The 22717-nt window shown below is 38.3% G+C and overlaps 1 protein-coding gene across 1 annotated transcript in view; it reads right to left on the minus strand.

The window, feature by feature from the left end:
* Positions 1 to 16157, minus strand: part of SORCS3 (sortilin related VPS10 domain containing receptor 3) — a 152207-nt gene extending 136050 nt beyond the window's left edge. The window contains exon 1 of the mRNA XM_021708864.1: positions 16043 to 16157. The gene's annotated coding sequence lies outside the window, so the exon portion shown is untranslated. The remainder of the gene's footprint in view (positions 1 to 16042) is intronic.
* Between the last annotated feature and the right edge of the window lie 6560 nt (positions 16158 to 22717).

Consider the following 22717-nt stretch of genomic DNA (forward strand, 5'->3'; position numbering starts at 1 on the left):
CACAAAAAATACCAAAGAAACAATTACATAGCACAATGAAATAATAAACACAATCATATTAACAGCAGTTTGACTATTTCTCCATGCCGCAACCTGGAAACAATGGCTACCTGGGCAGCCAGTAAAACTGCAAGTGTTTATTCCAGAGAATTGGAGAGAAGGCCTTGGATACAGCAGATTCTCTGTTCTAATTCTCTGTAAAATTACCACTGTGCATTATTACAAGGTGTGCAACTCTTCAAAAAACATTCTTCACAGAAGAAAGCTGAAGCAATCTTGCCTGGTCTTAAGAGGTTAAAAGGCTAGAGGGAGAGGTGGGAAGTGGCTAATTTCATGTTCCCATCAAACACTAGCTGGATTAGAAGAAAACAAGGGAGGAGGAGAAGGGAATGGAGATTAACGAATCAGACAATTTTAAAGCCCAAGAAGCATGGAGATGAAAAAGCCAATCTTTTTCATTTATATTTATTTATTTACTTAGTAACAGATGTTTAACTTGCAGTTCCAAATCTAATAGCAGATGGTATAGTAAAGATGAAATAGTAGAAAGAAGAAAGAGTAAAGCTAAAAACAGAGTCAGAAAGTCCGGGTGCCAAACAAGAAACGAATCTCAGTACCTCTCTCCCCAGCTTTACCAGGTTCTGCCCTCTGGGGACAGGTGGTAAGCCCTGCCTCCTTGCCTCCCTACAGCTTCCCTCAGTTCTTGCTTACAGCAGCCCTCTGTGTGCAAGCTTTCTCCACCAGGAAAGCAAGGGTAATCAGGTCCATCCTTTAAACATCTTCATCCTATTACTTTCATAATCAACTTATAATGTTCTGTTCCATAAATGTGGAGTGGACCAGACCAAGCGCTTGAACAGCTGTTTGAGTCATGGAGATATTCTCTGTGCCATTGATCACAAAGACAAAAATCAATCCTGGCTAAGGAGAAAGAAATTAAAAATAAATTGCAGGGATTGATTTCTGTTCAGACCTTCTGACTCCCAGTTAGGAAGGAGGAGGGAAAAGTTATGTGTGGATCCATCAGTCATGAAATCACTTCATAAGTCTCAGTCACAAAAGCAAAATCTGGGGATAGCTTATATATACACACAAGCATAATTTTCTTTTAATTTATGTTTTTATATTGTTATACTTTTGCTTCCTAATAACTATCAGAGATGAGAAACCATCTAAATTGTAAACTCCCATGAGACTGGTCCTTGTCTTCTTCACTACAAAATATCCAAAGTGAAGCCCCACACTTTGTGGCAGAACTCCAAAAATATTTGTTGAGAGACTGACTGAGTATGTGTATAAATAAAATACCCTCTCTCCTATTATTGTATCTCATAGTTATGTATAGTTCTTCATAGATTTATCATAGTATGTAATTATTATTCTTGTTTATTGCTTTGTATCATCTCACTCCCTCACTAGACTATGAACCCTCCTATGGCAGGTGTTTTTCTTATTTACATGTTTATTTCTTATATACAGCATAATCTCCTGGAATTATAACTTTCTTATTTACTTTTTTATTTTTATTTAGCACATTTTTCCATATTATGCCTTAAGTAGATATAAATGGAATGAAGGGAAGATTTGGCAACTCTCTTGAGGAATTAGCTATATTCCAAATGTATGTTTTTTATTCTGACATTGGAGAAATGAATTGAGGAAATACTTCTGAATACTTCTGAATTGAGGAAGTACTTCTTGTGTCTGACTAAATGGACTGACCTGTAGAGCCAGCATACTTGTGGAATTTTAGGGTTAGAAGGAAACTGCTGAAGTTACACAGTCCCCTGCTTTTAAAACTGGATTCCATGGAGTTCTAAGTTCTACAGAGATGCCTGGGGGGTGTCCCTAACCAGATGAAAACTAGGTGGATGGGGAAACTCATACAGTGCCCTTCACCCTCATTAAACTAGATCCATTTCAACTCTATCTGTTTTATATATTGGAATATCTTCAACAATTTTTGTCTAAAAAGCAATTCTCCAAGAGCAATAACAACCAAAAATCTGAAAGCCTGTCTTTAATGCAATCCTTTTATTTTGCCATAAGGAAACTGAGCTCCAGGGAGGAAAGGTGATGGCCCAAGATCACACAGTGAGTTCTCAAGTAGCAGTGAGGCCAAACTAAAACACAGGAATGCTACCCCCCTAACCTGCCCAATCAACTCACTGGCACGCTTTCTCCTTCCACCCAAGGGTCACTTCCCTTGGAGTCCTTAAAGTTGGATCTAGCTTGAGCTCTTACCTTCTCTAGAAAATCTTCACTGATTGCATCATTCCTCATAGATCTCTTGCACTCCAGGAAGCCGTCAGTGTTTTCTTAAATCCTTTTGAGAGAGTGCTCATGGAGAGTGTCAGACCAAACAGTTCTATCTCCTCGCTAAGGCTGAATACAAAATGCTGTAATCCTAGCAACTCAGGAGGCTTAGGTGGAAGGTTGTTCAAGCCCTGGTTGTTCAAGCCTTGTTACTGTCACATGCCTTCATTTAGAACAGTATGAAGAGCATATTAAGTAAGGGACTGTTGAATGAATGAATAAATAAATTAATTAGTCACTCAATCAATCAATTAATACTTTTGTCTCAGAGAGAATCGATCAGAGCTCTGGGTACATATTAGATCCTCAATCAAATCAAGTTGATTGATTAACCTTCAGCTCTGCCACTCTGAAACTCCAAGAATCCCTTATTCTGGCTGACCATGAGGGACTTTAGAATAAGAATCCTAGACTTTGCTTGCAGAAATTCAGAATGTTTATTTACTCCATTAGCTAGCTATGGAGTTAAAGGCAGCGGGATTACAAATTTTAAAAGCCAAAACTCTGAAATCAATAGACATATACCCTAGTTAAAATGGAAATGGGAAGAGAACTGGACTTAATAGTCTACTTCTCAGTCAACAGCCCAACTGCCTTCATTATCAGCACTGATGTTTTTACGGCATTATAATTATCTTTAATAGGTGAAGGCTTCAGAAAAGAGATTCTCCAGGGAGATGGGCTCAGCAAAAGATGTGTGGAAGACTTGTTGGCACTTGGCTGGGAAGGAAAATGAGGAGACTCAGCGAGGTCACTATTCCACAGCTCCTCTGAGTCCTGGAATGGGATTCAAAATAAGCCCCTCCCCCACTCCAAAACACATGTGGAAATCAGATAATGCAGGGCACGAGGTACACAAAGAAGGGGTAAGGGTTGGAGAAGAGCAGAGCTATGAATTGGTAAGGATGATTCACCATGCTGATACCTAGTCCCCATGTGATACTCCAGGAATAAGTGTTTGAGTCAATCTTCTAAGTGTATGTGAGGGACACCTCTCAGAGGTGCCAGTATGATTACATTTACTGAATCCCTTTAAGCCTTTCTTTGGGTAATGCTGCAGAACAAAATTGAAACAGATCATGACCAAAGCTCCACTGAAAAGGGAGTGGAGTGAGGTTTCCCTGACCCTAGAATCTACCAAGACAGGGACAACATCTGCCTGTTTTGCTTTTACAGGCATCTGGAAAAATTTCTGGGAACATCAGCTGTTTGGTGTTAATGTGAAGAAAAATAAAATGACAAAATAGATCATTGTCTTCTTGTGTCATCCTTTATAAACCCAGACAGTCCTGAGGTCAAATCCTTGAGCTATAAAACCAAGGGTGGTTGTCTGAACTTTACTGAAATGTAGTTGCCTTCACAAAAAATAAAAAGTGAAAACATCTGTCACATCAAGATCCCATGAAGATTAAAGTTTTATTAAATCAAATAAAATGCACACATACTGGACATAAATTTGGCACTAAATAAATGTGAGTTCCCTTTTTACTATAACAATTATTCAGTTTATTGATTAATGGGTAAAATTGGTAGTGAAGCTTGGTGGAAAGAACATTCTGAAGAATTACTACTTTGGAAATTTGAAGAGATTGAGAGCGTATAGCTGATCTCATTCCTTTGAGGTGATGACAGAAACTCTTGTGGTCTCCTGGTCAACACATCTACCTTCTCGACCAGAATTCATAGGCTGCCTCTAACCATATAAGGCTCCTGAATCAATGAACACCATGAGTGCCAACTTTACCACAAACTGCATTGCACAGCACACTTCCTTCTCATGTCTATGGAGACACTACTAACAATAGCAACTTTCCTATCAAACTCACGATAAGGCAGCTTTCTAAGCGGCTACTCCCAATTACTCAGAAACAATACGCAAAATGAAAACATTTTAATACCCTGTGCTAGACATATCCCATTCTTGTACTATAAGAAAGGCAAATACTTACTTTATAATATGTAGCAAATTACAAAACCATTCTCTGAGACAAAAGGAAAACATCCCTTGCTACATTGGCCTAGTTAGCAACAGGTATTGTAACTTCCATGAAGCCTTGTTAGCTCTCTCTAGAAGAAACTAGTCTTAGTAATGGAGCAAAGAGATTGCCATGCCTAAAGGACTGATTGGCATCCTGTAAATAAGGACCCCAAACTAGAACCTTCTGGTCTCTGCATTATGCTTAGAGGAACTGGAGTCACTGAGGAGTGGTCAGCATTCGGGTGGTAATTGACACTTAATAATAGATGGATGGGATTATCCAGAGAGAGAGAGAGTAAAAGTGAACAGAGAAAAGAAACCTAGCAAGAATACTGAGAAAAACATTAACCCACATTTAAAAAGTAAGCAGAGGCAGAAGAACCAGTATAGGAAAGTAGGGCCATGCTGGAAAGTACCTTACCATGGAAGCAATGGGAGGAGGATGCTTCAAGAAAGAAGGAGCAGTCAAGAGAGTCAAACACTACAGGCAGATCAACTAACTTCATTATTGAGAGGTATAGTCTAGATATAATTCAAAGCTATCTTTCATGAACTTGGCAAAAAAACAATTTCAATGTAGTGGCAGAGGCAGAAGTCACTCTCAAGTGGGTTATAGAGAGACAAAAATGAGAAGATGGGATCATTAATACAGATATTGCTCAAAAAATCTAGCTGTGAATGAAAAATGAAACATTTATAGAAAGGAGTGTGGAGAATCAAAGAAAGTTCTGTTTCACTTTGTTTTGTTTTGTCATTTAAGAGTAGCAAATATTTAAAATCATTTAAATAAGATTGGGCATGGTAGCTCATGCTTATAATCCCAGCACTTTGGGAGCCTGAGGCAGGAGGGTCACTTGAGGCCAGGAGTTTGAGATCAGCCTGGGTAACATAGCAAGGCTATGTTGTTTTTTTAAAAAAATACAAAAACAGTTATTCATGAATGGAGATGGGTGCCTGTAATCCTACAGTGAATTAGGATTGAACCACAGTATTCCAGCCTAGGCAACAGAGGGAGACTCTGACTCTAAAAAAAAAAAAAAAATTATATTAAAAAATTGATGGAAAGTCTAAAATAGGAATGAGTAAGTAAAGACATAGGGAAAAGGAGGATGATCAACAGTACCAGGTTTCTGAGAAATAAGAGGGATGGGATAGGAGCTTGTTTGAAAGAATCTCATTTACATGGAAATGAGAAAATGTCTTCTAATTTATTTACTTCACTCTATTTACATTACTAGATACATAGTAGGGACTCAACAAATATTTGAGAGGCTTTTAAGATTTTCTCGAGTTGAGTTCTCCCTTGCCTGAGACAAAGTTTTTACGTAGGGAGATTTTTGTTTTTGTTTTTTGAGGAATGGTTTGGGAATAGGAGTGGTGGGACTAGGAAGCAGGAAACAGTGAGGGAAAGAAAGCCATCCTAGGCTGCATTTCTGAACTAGTTATCATCATGAGCTATTAGGGCTCAATCCCACTGATCTATGAAAATTCACATAGAATGCAACTCAGAACTGGCCACCTGACACAAGAAGAGAAGAATATTTATCCACTAGCTCTTGACTCCTATTGGTCAAGTTGTCTCACAGGGTCTTGGCATCTTCAAGACTTGCATGTGCACCAGAATAGCTAAGCGATCTCTTGCAAGCATCCCACTTGGGGAGAAATCCATCATAGAACAAGAGATCCACAGCACAACTAAGGAAAGGTGATAGCAGACTGCCTCTGTACACAGCTAGTTACCAAGGCAAATATGAGTCAGAAGGATGTGAGGTGGAGCTTATGAAATGTTCGACACAAAGGCCACTAAATATCATTACTTTGCAATCAGATCACTAACGTGTGTTTATTCATGGAAGCATTTCAAATATGAACAACAACTTTTACATCAAGCCAAAGCTAAAATCATTACATGTATAGGAGACACATTCCAGCTATTTAAAGAAGCTCCATTTGTGCTAACTGTTGGAAACACATTCATTTAAGATTCTGAAAGCACTTCAAGAATATTCACCTGAAGATGTCTTTATTGGATTTCTTTTGAAGATTGTCTCTGTAACTCTTTCATTTTCCTTTAAAATCCTGTGTTGCAAATGTGTCCCTAATGATAAAATTGCTATTTATTTAACATTCAAAATCTCTCCTATTAAGACCAAATTAACATCATTTAAAATATTGCCAAATAGCTTTTCTTTGAATAATTACACTTTATTAATTTCTGCCTCAGGGTTTTTTTTAGGAAGATAATAATTTATTGGGAATACAGTAGCCACACCATGAAGGCTTTTCTACCTCTCTTGAGGGAGCATAAAGCAGGATCTTAAATGAAGTATCAAAGTCCAGGTGATGTGGAACCAAAATGCTACAAGAGTCTTGAAAGATAAGCCCAGAATATTTACAGTCTCATATATAATATTAGATGTTGCATGGGAAGGTTTCATCATGCACTTATGTTGATACATGAATTGAATCCATTAATAATTTAAAAATGAATTTGGAAGAAGGATTTAGTAATCTTTTGTGATAGGCTTATAAAAATCCTTAAAAGAAGATGTGCATACACAAAACAGTGAGGCTGATTTTTGCATGTGGATTAGTCTCTCTTGATTCCTGCATATTGTAGGGCTTTGTAGTTTTCAAAGCATTTCAAAGCCATGATTATCTCCCTTGATCCTCACAACAACCTTCCAATTTAGAAAGGGCAAGTAGCATGATTCCATTCTACAGAGATGAGGAAATTAGTGCTGTGAGAGTCTAAGCGACATGTCTAGTGATTCCTGGCTAGTAGGTTTAGTTCTGTGAGAGTATAAACGACATATCTAGTGTTTCCTGGCTAGTAGGTGGCAGATCCCTAATAACAGCCCAGGTCTTTAAATTCAGGGCTCTTTCCCCCACACCAGACCACTAGCTACTTGAATCATAAACTGCTTGAGAGCAGCAGCAACATTTTCCATGCTTAGTCAGTCATGCTCTGTTGCACCTGGCATGCTTCTAGGGGCAGCAAATATATTTTAATTGGATACCAATATTTGTTGATGGCTAGTCCTTCTGGAATATCTCCCATTACTTTGAAACTTTTTTTAATGGTTATATATATAACCCTTAAAAACTAATAGCAACTTGTAGTCAAGCTATTGACAGGCTTTACTGTGGTACTGGAATCATTCTAGATCCACTCTGATATATGTTATTGTTTCACCCTTGGAATCTCTTGTTTTAGAGGGGACTTCCCTCTTGACTATATCTACAGGACATTACTAGGAGTTGAAAGTAGCACTAGGTAGTAGGTGAATCTACAAAGTGTTACCTGTTCAGTTGGCATCTTTACAAAGGTTGAGGGAGTACCTACTTGTTCTGAGTTTGTGAGAAAAGTTTTGGATGATACAGGTTCAGGGAACCACTCTCTCCTCCTGGCCTCAATATGTACAAACCCCTCCAGGCTTAGGTGACCAAGTGTGTTTTCAGGGTTCCTGCCCTTTCCCTGTGCTCAGCTCCTAAAAACTTTCTCTTTCTCCAGAGTGTTCAAGTTACTGCATGTCATCTCCAATGCAATATAGGCCTACTTAAAACAGTGAAGAAAAACTTGTCTTCTGTGCCAAGGCAACAAAGACATCAGGGTGCACATGGAGAAAGATCTGGCAGAGGTCGGATGACCTTCCTTTCTTCCTTCAAATTTTCTGCTTTCTTCCTACATCTTGAGTACGTTATCTGTGTCTTAACTGTGGATCTGATTTTTTTCTCTTGTATTTTAAATTTCCGAAGATATGTCAGTATCACACTCCTTTATGAGTACCATTGCATGCACAACAAAGGTTTATTTCATGAATAAATGAACCCTTGTCACATTGAAGGCTACCCTCAGTATCATGAAGAGAGCACAGGGCACGACTTCTCACAATCCACTGGTGATGGCTTGCTAAGTGACTGTTCCTGCTTCTTCATCATACTACCTAGTAGCCAGGGTATGAACCTTATTATGTAATAAATTTTACTGCAGCTGCAGCTGAACTACTGATTCTCCAGGATAATCAGTAGAAAAGCTACTCCATAAGGAAAAAAGACAGGATTTTCAACCATCTTGGCTCAGAACACAGAAATCAACTTATCGCTCTCCCCTGCCCCTACAGAGGAAAGCCGATTTCTCTTTTATCCATGTGGAACGGAGGCATTTCAGGCAGACATTTCCCCATTAAAACAAGGGCTTTTCTGGGAAGGATTAGCTTCTTTTGATTTTGCTACAAGACTCCAGGTCCCCTGCACAGAAAAGTCACTGATAGACTAGCAAATTCACAGTTTTCTATACATCTTCAGCTCAGCTTATCCAACAACTGGAGATCAAAGGCTGGGTCCTCCCAAACAAAACCATCAAAATAACTATCTTTTCCTCTTAGTCACTAGGAAAATAAAAGATGAGGTAGAACCTTTGAGGTCTCTAAATTGTCAGAGCCATATTATAGACCCTTCTAACACACACAAGACACATAATTACAAATAACATATCTAGAAAAAGGAACCTGTGATTACGCATTGGGGAGCTTTCCTTTAGAGGTGGACAAGAGAAGGTGAAATTTTAATGCAAAGTTAGTGTCATGGGAAGAGGTTTAATTAATGAATATTATTATGAAGAGGTTACCTAGGCTTTTCATTATTTAAGCTGAACTTTCAAGTGCACATCCTGTACATTTGTATATAATCTCTCACTCATGGGTAAATAAAACATTAAATATGTACATTTCATTTATTAATAAGTAGAGAAAAGATATGAGCCTTTACCTCACTTGCATTCCTACTGGCTCACTTATCTCATGTGAAAAATCTTATCTTTAACTCATGGAGCCAGCAGTGCTACAAAAAGTCAGTGGTTTTCAAACACTTCTTAGTAGCAGCATTCTTTTGTTAAATGAAAGAGTATTAAGAAACCCAATATGGGCAATCCCTTGGGTCCCCTCCCACTGTGGGAGCTTTTCTGTCCTTTTAATAAATCCTGCTTTCTCACTTTCCTACTGTACGTATCCCTCATTCTTCCTGGTCACCAGACAAGAACCCTGACCTGAAGAGCTGCAGAAGATCACTGGAGCTGAAGAGCCAGCCAACTGAGCCAGTAGGAAAAAAAAAAAAGAAAGAAACCCAACATACAGAGTAAGCAAAAGCAGAGTTGCTCTGTTTACAGTGGTGCCAAGAAGCCTGGAGCTTCACCCTCCTAGGCACTCTCCCTCATTTTTTGGTACTTCCTGAGACCCAAAGTAAAATTGCCAAGAAACATCATTTGGCATATAAGAATGGCAAAGGGAGAAGGGATAGACTGGTCTTCTTTTTTGTGAGTTTTTGTTTGCTTGTTTCTTCAGGGTTATATGTCTCTGTTAGCACTAAAGTCAAATGTAAGATAATACTTTAAAGCGTTAGAAAATTTAAAAGAACAAATCCTTTAAAGTCATGAAAAATCAAACCCATCAAAGTCCCGTATCCCCATCCTGCTGTTATTTGCCTGTTCTCATTGTAGGCATTAAAAAAAATCCCTACAATGCTCCCTTCTAAAAGCTAAGTCACTGAGAGACAGCAAGCACCCTTCTGTGAGACGCATAATACTTGGTGTCTGACTCTGCCCTAGCAATACTTCCTGGAGATGCCAAAACCTTGCTTAGCATCTTCTCCTAAGACCATTCTCTGATAAACCGGTAGAATGCAGGACCATGTACTCAGATGCCTTGATATTGTGCTCAGATATTATCTGTGCAGCTTCGCCTACTTGGTGTAGCTACTCCAACAGAACAGAAGAAGTTACTATGTTGGTCTGTCAGTTTGACAAGGGTTTCTGAGGCAGCTTTATTTCAACAAACAGAATGAAAAAGCTTGCACTTCCCTTGCTTAGAGGCTGATATTGATCACCAAAGTACAACTCTTACCTTCTCCATACAGCTCCATTCAATTTTCAAAACTTGCATCCCCCCAGCAAAGATTGAAAAGCTACACTGGTTTCAGAAAATTATTTGAGATAATTTCCATTAATAATTTCTTAAACACACACACAGACAATAAAATATACAAACAAACAAAAATAAATAAAAGAAATCAGTTAAAGACTCAAAAATGACTAATGGTGGAGAAAAAAAGAAGAAGAATAACAATACCATAAAGCTTAATGCAGTAAAGCTGCTAAAATTGACACAAAAATTTGACACAAAAAAGTTCTGAGTTTTCTACCAACTACAAATTAAGGAACACAATATAATCTAGGTTTAATCAAAGGAAATAGATAAAGGTCACTTTACTTTTCAAACTTCTTTTCCTACCATTTCACTCCCTGCCACAACTACCAACTGTCCTTACATAGAAATCCCAGGGTCTTTTGATCTCTCACTTCCTTAACTTTATCCATTCTTTTTCTGCTGGCAGAATGTCCTTTTTACTTCACCTATTTAACATGTACTCATAGCCTCCCTTCAAGAAAGCTTGTAATGACCCTCCTTCCAAGGCAGGGTGAAGAGTTCTTTCTCCTCTCTCCAAGAGCAACACGTGCTTTCCACTAATACAGCTCTCATCACACTACATTATAATTGTTTAGTTGTCTGCATTCCCACTGGGCTGAATACATTTTAATACATTTAAATGAATGAATATATAAAGGGCACTGAATACCACATTGAGTAATTCCTGGACAGCAGTTTTATAAAAACGCAGAGACATTCTACATATGGTCATTTCTTATGCAGTGAGCAATTCCCAATTACCCTAAGATGTCTTATATTGTTAGCTGCAGAAACAAGATTTTCTTGCTTGAAAAAGATAACTAACTACACTACCTGAGAATAAGGACAGTGTCTTATCTTCTCAGTTCAGTTCAGTTCAACAAACATTTATTGAGTACCAGTCATTATGCTAACTGCAGGAGAAACAATGATGAATACTGACAACATAGCCCAGTTCCTCTTAAGAGTTTACACACCTGGCTGGGGAGACCTAATACAAATGGATAAGTAGTAAGCCCTGGTATTCGGTCCAATTCCAATTAAGAATATCAGAAAAGACCTCCTATAGGAGGTGCTGCCTGTCCTGAATTTTAAAGAATGAATTTGTCTGGTAAAGGGACATACCAAGCAGGAAGAAAATGTAAGAAAGGTATATGAGGCAGGAAATGGCGTAGTGCATGCATGGAGACTAGAAGTTTATGCTTATTGCAGGGTAAAGTAAAAACAAAGAAGGTAAGTGGAGAGCAGTGGTGGATAAGGAATTCACATGAGGCTGATGGGAGAGGTAGGATGCAGATCACAGAGGTCTTTGTAGACAACATTAAGGAAATTGGATTTCACCCTATGAGTGACAAGCTGCCTCTGAAGGTAGGCACATTGATTTAGTTATGTGAATGGGACAGTGGTGGCAGTGTTGATCTGAGAGGAAAAAATAAGATAGAAGCTATTGCAGCATTTCAGAAAATACAAGATAAGGGTTTATAAATGGTTTTAAGTAGCCAAGTAATAATGATGCTTTCCCCTTTTCCTCTAACAAATCACTGTAGAGCAACAAGCAAAACAAGAAAGAAAAGTGAAAACTCTATACTTTATGAAAATCTAACCCTGAAACACAATACGTATGGGAAGAAAGCCTCATATATTATATAGCAGATGGTTCTGACTTATAAGAAGAACCCACTCACAGAAAAACCATCTTGAGTCATGTAGAACCTCACTGAGAACCCAGAAGGATTTTTGTTAAGCTGAAGCAGAACCTTGAATGAAACTTCTATCACTTAAATGAAGTAGTAATTTCTCCTGGAAGTTTCTCAAGTAGTTTCTCCAGGAAGAGCTGACAGCATTAAAAAAAAAGTAATATTTTTAATAGCAGACAGAGAACAAACTATGCTTCCATGGAGCAAATGAAAAGTGTAACAACATTGTTACAATTAAAAATAACCTGTATGATGAGGAGATCACCTCTATAAGAGAAGAGTTTAAAGCAAAAATACAAGATCTCAGGGAAGATATACTGAGGCAACAAAAAGAGATAAAATATAAACTGTCAAAGTGCAGAAAAGACATTAAACAAAAGTAGGAAAACAAACAAACAAACAAACAAAAAGCTTGGACATTGTTAAATAATCATTCAAAGACAATATAAGTAAGACTGTTTTCATGCTATTTTGTTGAGCTTGTTTAGAAAGTTAAAAAAGGATTGGAGTTGTGGGGGGGGAAGATGCCTCTCTTTTCTTTTCCTGTCTATTGTATAGATCCTAGGTGATCTGAAGCAAGAGACTTAAAACAATGAAAGTGAAATAAAAAATATATATTTCAAGATGTAACAGAAATTCTTGAGAACTTAAAAATGAAGAAAAAATTGAATTTATTTAATGAAAAAAACCTTAAATCCCAGAGAAAAGAATCGGCAGAGTATGGTCAAGCACAAAGCATACACTAAATAAGTAACTTGCATTCAAATATTTTTAAAAGGACTTTAGGTATCAAAGTTAAAAAAGAAAAAAAAATGAACAAAAATCTATAAAAGAGAAAAATCTGAGACTGGCTTGACTCAATAAAATTCAAGAAGTTAATGGAGCAAAGTTCTCATGGAAAGAGAATAACACATACGTTTTATACCCTGAAAAATGATATTAAAAGCATAAAAGAAAATAGACAAACATATTTTCAACATTCAAACACTGGTCTTTTTTGAAGACATTAGTAAAAGACAAACTTCAGGCAACCAAGAAATAAATGGAAAAACTATAGTAAAAGGACTTCTGGGGACAGTTGATCACATCTACCTATAAAACTAAAGATAAAAAAAATGCAGGAATGATAGTTCAGAGCAGAATGTGCATCCCCTAAAATGATTTAGTTAACAAAAATTGAGTTTGGAAAGAGGGGATAGGGTGGAAGGTCATAAACACATCCCCCCCTTTTTTTCAGCAGTGCTTCATAAAATATTTAAGTCTAACAGAATTATACTTTAACGTAATATAACATAGTTAAGGCAAACACTAGGAAATAATGCAACTGTTTAAAATTGGTTGGTAGAAGAACTAAAAAGAAAAAAGAAAATAGAAATGCATGGAATTACACTAATTTTGTAATTGCACACAAGAGTAAACCTATAGATATTGTCTAGAAATAGAAGATTCAGTATATTATATAAAGTTCTATTCATAAGGCTAAGCAGTTAGAACAAAGACATACATATTCAAAATTATCAAAGAAACACACAAGAAAGCAAATAAGACAGACTGTATAATGAAGTTTTTAAAAAATGTAATCATAATTAAATGCTAAGCATATGCTGTCAGGACTAAGACATATGAGTCAAATCAATCAATGTAGATGGGCCCACTCACCTGTAAGAAGAAAAGAGCTAATTAAATACTGATGGCCAGCCAATTTATGTATGTTTACACTATGTATAGTTGTTTGCCTGTAACCCACTGGCATTCTTTCACTTCATTTCAATCTTAGCTTCTTGATAGTTGCGAATAATAGCATTTAATCTGCGTTTATTTGGTGGCTAATAAAATCCTATTTTTTTCCTCAAGTTCATTGGCCTTTTGCATTATTTTGGGAATTGTTAATCCATTGCTTCCCATCTCATTGGTAGTAAAATATAAAGTCCTTAAAACAGACTTCAAAGACCAGTGGGATCTAGCAGCCTCTGTTGCTCTGGTCTTATCTCAAAATTTTCTGGTAAGGGTTCATTTTCTGTTTTCTTCCCATCTCCCTGAACTTTAAATATCGAAGTACCTGAGGCCCAATCTTTGAATTGTTTCCCATTTCTAACTATACTTACTCCATTGGTGACTTCAATTTTGTGGTTTAAAATATCATCAATATGCTGACAACCTACCAATTTATAAACTCAGCTGTGACCTCCTTACCACCCCTGCTCCTGAACCCAACCTCAAATCTCTAACTGCCCACCCCACACCTCCATGCAGGGTTTGAGGGAGACAGGCCCTGACACACCTGGCTCTATGTTCCTCTCTGACTGTGCTGTCTTCTGCCACCTCTCCCTGGTTCACCACTCAATGAAGCCTTCCCACGTCATCCTAAATAAAATAACAATATCCTAATACTTCCAATATCAATAGTTTATGGTTTATTTTTATGCACAGCACTTGTCATCATCTAATACATTTTGTAGACACATACATAGAAAATAGTGAAGAATGGATAGAAAAATAGAAAGCAACTATCCATATAGCACCATGTTTCCAGGCATTGTGATAGTGCTTTACAGGTAGCATTAATAAATGTAATCCCCCCAGCAACCCATGAAGTGAGTGTTACAATTATCTTCTTTTTATAGATGAGTCAAGTGAGGCACAGCTCAAGGTCACACAGCCAGGTGTGTAAAGCCACAGTCTGAAAAAATGCTGGCAATTGGTTTCTGAAGTACATGTTCTTAACCATTATACTTCACAACTTTTCATAACTATGTATATATGGAGATATATATATATATATATATATATCACATACATTTTTTTTCCTGTATCCTACTAGAATTAAATGCTACTAAGGCAGACACTTCGTTGTATTCATTATCTTAACCCCAGAACCAAGGATAAGAGACTTTGCATGTAAAACTGTGTTGAATAATGTAACATCGTATATTTTGAAACAAAATGAAAACTGATGCCAATTAAAAAATAAATCTTCTGTCTGCTTTTAGTATAATAAAAAAATGTTTTAGAATATCTTTAAAAATATGGTCATCTGTCTGTAGAGTTAAAGAAAACTGTATACAATATAAGGAAAAATTTTAAAAATTCTGAACATTTTAGATGTTAAGTCATGTTTCCTAGAAGCAATTCTGCTGCTACATCCATATTATATACAGTAATAGCATTAAGGTAAGGACAATCAGATTGGTAAATTCATAAATCACCCCTGTGCTTATACTTAAAAAAAACAAAAACAAAAACTTAAATAGACAGAAATTAATAAAAGCCTTAGATGGGGACCCTAACAATGGGAATGGAATCAAAGGAAACACTGAAGAAATTACTAAACATGATATTAGCAGAGGTTGTGGACTCATTTAATTTGGTGACACAAAGTGTCTTTTGAGTTTCTATCTCAAATGACCTGGTAGAGAGTTATTCCAACAGTTGTGTCAGGGTTGGGGGTGACCTGTTGATTCTGTTTTACTTGTAGAACTTCCATAATAGGATGTTGAAATGACTATTTGATATACAGATTTACAGTACATAGTAGAGGTCACAGCTCACTGACTAGACAGTCATTAAAACATGGGGATGGTCCTCAGATCCATGGAAATGCTCAGGCAGAGAGTACTAGGTGCAAGGATTTAAACAGGCCATGGGCAGAAATCTGGGGAACAACAAGAATAGTGACTACTGCTGTATATTTTATAGAGTATGTGTTTAATAAATACCTGTGAATAAGAGAATGAAAGTGCCATTAATTTGCCAAGACTTGAAAATGCAATCTTGAGATTCCATTAGAGATTCAACTTAAGTAGCCTTAAACTGCAGCCCAAGACAGTTCTGGTATCAAAAAATAGAAATCCAGTAGAAGGATTCGGTGTGTCACTAAAATCCCCTGTAAAAGATACTGACCCATCATACTTTTACCTTTCAGCAAAAGTCCAGACTTTTCAGGAGATGGTGTCCCCAAAGTGAAGGAGGGACAGTGTCCCAGCTCCACATCTTCACAACCTTGAGAAAGTCATCTTCATTTTGCTAGCAAGCAGCCAACTTTACTTATACATCCTCCTTTTACCGCTGACTGCACTTTCTGTACTCACCTGAATGAAGATATATTCATCCTGGACAACCAGAGAGCTGATGTCAATGGAGCGAGCAAAGGGCCCACTCCGAGTTGTCTCAGCACATTCCTGAATCCTGCAGGTGAGGTAGTGAGCATCTGAAACAGGAGGGTAGAGTGGTGCTTAGACACAAGGGGAACTGATGAGGGAGGTCCCTGTAGAACACTAAGCTTTACTCCCTGGGGAATCATTGAGGCAATTAAAACAACAGTGAGAGTTCACATTTCTGTCCACAACATTTATAATCATTACAAAAAATGGTAATATCTAGTTTAGGCATGAAAGTTGGTAAAGAGCAAATTGGCATAGCTTTTTTGATAAGACAGATCTGAAATATCTACCAGACTTTTCAATGTGCATACCTTGCACCAGCTATTCTAAGAACAGGCAAGGACAAATGTTCATTATGGCTTTGTTCATAGCAATGAAAAATAAGAAATAGGCTACATGTCTATGAATTAAGGATCATTTCAATAAATTAAGATACTTATGACAGAGTACTATGCTGCAATTAGAAGAATTGCTAGATATAGTTACATCAACATAATTTCTCCAAGATATACTGTTCTGTAACCTTTTAAAAATTACTTAGCATCATATATAGAATTTTTTTTAAAAACTTGTCTTTATAAATTTATAAGTTTGTGCCACACTGCCCAGGAAAAAGTTTAAAGGATACATAAAAATTAGCTATGATATTACTTTTGGAGAAAGGAATGGACTCCGGGAAGTAGATAGAGTTAGAGTGGGGGCTTTGTATATATATAATTTTTATGGCAAGAATGCATCTGCTTATTACTTGTATACAATTTATAAAACTTGAATAATTACTTGTAGAATCTTCTAAAGATCTCAACAGTGCCCTCCTCCCTTGTCTCAAGTAATTCAAAAAAGTGTATGGCAACACTTGTATCTGAATGAGAAATTTTGGGCTCTAAAAGGCATTCTGATTATGACTACAGGGTCATCCAAAAACAGGCAATTCCATAAAGAAGAACAAAATTATGGATGGACTTAGAGTGTATAATAGTGATCTCTCACAGAAACAAAGAACTGAATGTCACATGTTCTTACTCATAAGTGGACCTTGAACAGTTATCATAATTCTGTAAGAAAAGAATTGTCAGTAGTGGGAAATTGCTGGTGGGGTTGGGTGGGATTGGCAGCAGTGGGATTCTGCTGGGGGGGGCCTGCATAATGAACATTTGTATACTTAACCCTGAATTGTACCCCACATCTTTAAAATTAAAAATTAAGCTGGGCTCGGTGGCTCAGCCTGTAATCCCACACCTTTGGGAGGCTGAGGTGAGTGGATTGCCTGAGCCCGCGGGTTCGAGACCCGCCTGGGCAGCGAGACCGTATCTCTACAATAAATCAAAAAACCAGCCGGGCATGGTAGTGCATGCCTGTAATTTCAGTTACTCGGAAGGCTGAGGCGGAAGGATCGCCAGAGCCCAGAGGTCGAGGCTGCAGTGGCTGGGAGCAGCCACTGCACTCTAGTCTGGGTGACAGAGTGAGACTCCAACACACACACACACACACACACACACACACACACACACACACACACACACACAAATTAAAAATTAAAACAAAAATAGGGGAAATTGGGTGTGGGGTATATAGTAACTCTCTGTACTATCTTCTCAATTTTCCTGTAACTCTAAAACTATTCTAAAAAATAAAGTCTATTACTTAGAAAAAACTAAACAAAACAGGCAATCCATTCGGTTTTGTGCTCCTTACGGAAAAACTACAGGTAAATGAATCTTTGAGAAGAAACCACTGAATAATTTTGCTTAAAAGTGGTTATTATCCACTTAATACAATTTAAAAATGATATTCAAAATGAAAAGTAGGGATCACTTTAAGATTAAAAATGAAGAAATCTTTATGATCTAAAAGCATTTGCATTATTTCATATATTTATTTATGCAATTTTGGCCTTGTATATGTTCATATGTGGGCAGAGGTGCCAGAGGCTACAGTGGAGGGGATGGTAGCAGCAGAAGTAAATTAAAGCAAAAGGTTTAAAGATGAAAAAGTTTATAAGAATTGAGTCTAAACTAAGGGCACTTTAAATTTTCCCTGCTTATCATTTATTAAGTAATTGGCAGAAGGATTCAACAAGTATTTATTGCATACATAATACATTTGGGACATCGTTTGGGTACTAGAAATACTGTGACACATGAGACAGATTTTCTAATCTAAAATAATCTGCAGTCTAGGAGGGCACTTATATTATATATAGCTAGCTGATACACACATTGATTTATAAACATGATGCAATTTAACAAAGAAACATATTTTGATAGGAACTAAATTCCTTATGTACTGTACATTCTTACTTCTGAATGTCTGTATTTGAGCAATGTCTCTTTGCTGTGGTAGCCATAATCCAAATATGTTTGATAATTATTTCATTCTCTTTATCAGAAGTCTTATTATCTGCCCTGTAGCTCAAACCCCTAAACTCATCTTTCTTCTGCATCCCACACAGTCCAGCTGGTTCCCAAACCTTGACAATTCTGCCTCTGAAGTGATTCTCATATCCCTTCTCCCCATTACCTGTGTTACTTGCCTGGGATACTTTCTGGTTGTCTGTGTTCCTATTGCACTCATTTCACAACTAAGGTTCATGTGGATAATGAGTTGAACCTGAACAGACCCAAGGCAAGCAGTCAGCAGTCACCTCTAAAACCTAAGCCTGAGTTAATACCTCTCAGCACTAAAACCTCCAACAGTGCTGAGTGCTCCGGCAAAGCCTGAATATCTTTCTGTGATAAACAGAAGGTCTTTTACAACTATCCTAATAAACTTAAATGCCTGATGGGTCAGGCAAGTTATGTGTAAGAGTAAAATGAGCTGGGGTAAGGTGATAAATGGCGGCTGGTGCAAGGTCTCGGTGCTGGGGAACACAATCAAATGGCAAGCACTTGTCTCTTTTAGGAGGAACTGCATCTCAGTTCAGTTCAGCATTGACATGAAAGAATAAGACATTTTGAGTTTCTAAGTAAAGCTAAATTTCCCTATTTTTAAAACGTAAAATGTTCTAATTTTTAAAAATTGACAGCTAATTTAAATTTAAAATATGATACAGGCCAAACACTGTGATACAAAACAAAACAAGCCTATACTCCAAATGAGACCCGAGTCACTAATTTCTTTTCTTTTTTTTTTTTTCTCTTTTAATTTTTATTTTGAAATTGTAGGGTACAATTCAGGGTTATATATACAAATGTTCACTGTACAAGTACCCTTATTGATGAAGTGTGCCCCCATTCCCCAGGTGGATATCGACTACCGTCAATCCCAGTTAGGAACCCCCACTCCCCTCCCCGCAGTTTCCCGCTACTTTCAATCCCTTTCCTACAGTGATATGGTAGTTGTTCAAGGTCCACTTATGAGTCAGAACATGTGTTACTCATCTCTTTGTTTCTGTGAGAGATCACTCAGTATTATAAGCTCTAATTCCATCCACGTTGCTGCGAAGTTCATAATTTTGTTTTTCTTTATGGCTGTGTAAAATTCCATTGTGTATATGTACCACATTTTTTTATCCAGTCCTCTTTGGATGGGCAGCACAGTTGGTTCCATGTTCTTGCTATTGTGAACAATGCTACGATAAACATACGTGTGCACGTATATTTTTTATAGAGTGACTTGAGTTCTTTCAGGTATATTCCCAGTAGGGGGATTGCAGAATCATATGGAAGGTCAATTTTTAGGAGTTGTAGAAATCACCACACTGATTTCCACTGTACTAGTTTACATTCCCACCAAGAGTGTAGAAGTGTTCCCTTTTCACCACATCTTCTCCAGCATCTATTATTTTTTGAGTTATCAATGATGGTCATTCTGACCGGAGTTAGGTGGTATCTCAGTGTAGTTTTAATTTGCATCTCCTTTATGATTAGTGAGGCTGAACATTTTTTCATGTGTCTGTGAGCCACTCATTTCTTAACTCTGCTCTGTAAATTTGGTCTCCAGGAAAGAGACAGACTTTCTTATACACATTCTCTGACCCTATAGCAAGCCCAGCTTGCCCAGCATTACTTTAGTATAGCCTTCAGGTCCCATCCTCTTTGTGTTTGCTCACAGAGAAAACCAAGAGGAGCCTGACTTCCCACCTCTGGCTGAGGCAAGAGGGGAAGGCAGGGAGCCTAGGCTGTGCTTTGGAGCACATTGCCTGCCCATCAGGAACATTCTTGGACCCACACAACCTTAGTAATATACTTCTAGAGTAAAGCACCAAAACACAGTGGAAAGCTGCAGTAAGTACATGTAAAGAAACCACAGGTGTTGACATGACAATCTGCTTCCTTCTTACCAGCCACAGTCTCAGAAAGTTCCTTGCACCAGTAATCAAAGGTGCACACAGGGGGAATACCTGCTTATCCCCATACACGGGCTCATTTTCTCCTGGTTATCTATATTCACTCTCTCATTTGGACATTTTGGAAAAAAACGATCAATTGTATTCAAGGCCACCCCAAACAAAATCAAAGCCTACCTAAACCTTGGCCTGTGGCAGGTACAAGGTTGTTCCAAATTTACCCTGCTTCTTGGCTTTCTCTTGTTTGTCACTGCCCAGCATGGAACAGAGGGTCCAACTTAATAGGAAGCTAGCACTAAAATGAGTGTTTGAAAATCACTTAAAATTTGGGTGCCTTGCAGTCTTTAGCTGGACTTACATATTGGAAGTCTGGGTGCTTTCCCCCCACCAAAACATAAAGATGTAAGTGCTATGGTGTCTTTTGTCTGATGAAAATCCAAAGTCGGGGTAAGGGGTGTGGATGCCGAGAAACAAAATTATCAGGAGGCCTGACAGCCAAGCAGAAGTTACTAAGGGTCATGGGAGAACTGTGGATATCAAGGGTGAGCAAGGGATACAATTTGACCCAAACCTTACATTTGGAAAAGGTGTCAAATTCAAACTCATTTGGCCTCCAAATGAGGCCAATGTAGAGATTTTATGATGAAACTCACAAAGGTATTTCTGACATAACTAAAAATTCCAAAATAGGCTTCTATTAATTATAAATTAATGTGCATATTTTTAAAATAACAATAGATGCCAGATAAAATGGAAGTGGTCCAGATCTATTGAGTGTACTCAAAGGTTTTGAGGTTTTGAGAGCAAGACCACTAAAGCTAGAAAGTACTGAGTTCTAATCCTGAACTTACTATGTGTAGATTGGCATTGACCAAGGAGGAGTGTAGTTTTTCATTTGTAAGGCATAGACTAATTAGTATGTGCCTCTGAGGAATGTCATGAGGATTAAATAAGATTGTCGTGAGGACGCGGCAAGATGGCGACAGGGCAACCCGGCGTCTGAAGCCCTCTGCAAGGGAGATCTGCAGTGGGTCACTGACTCTCGCCCCGGGAGGTTGGGGACCCCAGCATCGCAGCCTGCTCTACAGAGCTCAGTCGCTGCCATCGGAACGACTGGACAGTTTTGACTGCATTCCAAATGGTCCCGCCGCCGCCACTGCTGCCCCTCCCCCCACCGCCACTACCACTGCCGTCACCGGCACCACCGCCGCCGCGGCCTCTGGGAGGGGTAGCATATCGCACCACACGGCCCCGAGGAGATCCACAACGAACCGCTTCAGGGAAGATCTGCTGGGATCGCTGCCACCTATCCTGCATCGGAGACTGCCCTGCCCACCCGGCGTGGGGCTCCTGTTCCCTGCTCGGAGGCAGGCAGCCATCTTGTTCCTGTCCCGCCCCACCCCCTCTGGGGCGAGCAGATGAGATAGCACCACCTGCTGGCGATTCAAGGTAACAACACCGAAACGGGAGAAACAAGCCTGATAAAGACATAGACCAAACTGCTGAAGGAAGGTTAATCTGAACTGTCCTTCACAGCAGATCAGGGGCAATTGACTCTAACTGCAAATTAATTTACCAGCTTGAAAAGAAAACTAGAAATCAGACCTGAAAGGACATTGGACTTAAACGAAAGGTCTCAGAGTGTGCTTCATTGATTCTATCAGTTTAATGACTTAATTCTATTTCTACTGTATTGTTTCCTTTATTCTTTTTTCCTTTTCCTTTTCTTCTCTTTTCTTCTCTCTGTAAACCATATCTTTGTATAGAGGAACAGCACACTAACAAGGTGGTTGGTTAGCTTGTATATTACCATCACTATATGTTTTATTTTTGTTTGTATGAGAGTTGGTTCGACTGTAGCTGTGGTCTATTGTTTTTATCTGTTTCAGAATAGGCCTCTCTCTCTATTTGTTGGCACACTCGTTTGTTTCCCCCCTTACTCCTCTATCTCTCCACTCCCCTCTTCAACCCACTATCTGCTCCATTCTCTCCCCTCTGCTAACCACATTTTATTTCAGGGAGTAAACCTACAGCCCCACTGCACGGACAGATTCCAGGACAGTGGGAAGTGGGTTCCACATTATCCACACGCCTGTCAGCGAATACCAGGACCTGCAGACAGATTTTGAATCACAGCTCTCCCCTTAAATACATCTCAAAACAGCAAAAAGGACCACCTCCAACCTACAGTGCAACTTCAGAATTGAACAAAGTAAGAGGACATACATAAAGAATAGGAGATTGAACAACAGAAGTAAACCATCCCTTTACTCCCTGAATAACAGAATTAAAGAGACGGTGACGTGGGGGGAAGG

This window comes from Carlito syrichta, unplaced genomic scaffold (genome assembly GCF_000164805.1).
Source record: "Carlito syrichta isolate Samal-C Ts95f unplaced genomic scaffold, Tarsius_syrichta-2.0.1 Scaffold65117, whole genome shotgun sequence".
Classification (NCBI taxonomy): Eukaryota; Metazoa; Chordata; class Mammalia; order Primates; family Tarsiidae; genus Carlito; species Carlito syrichta.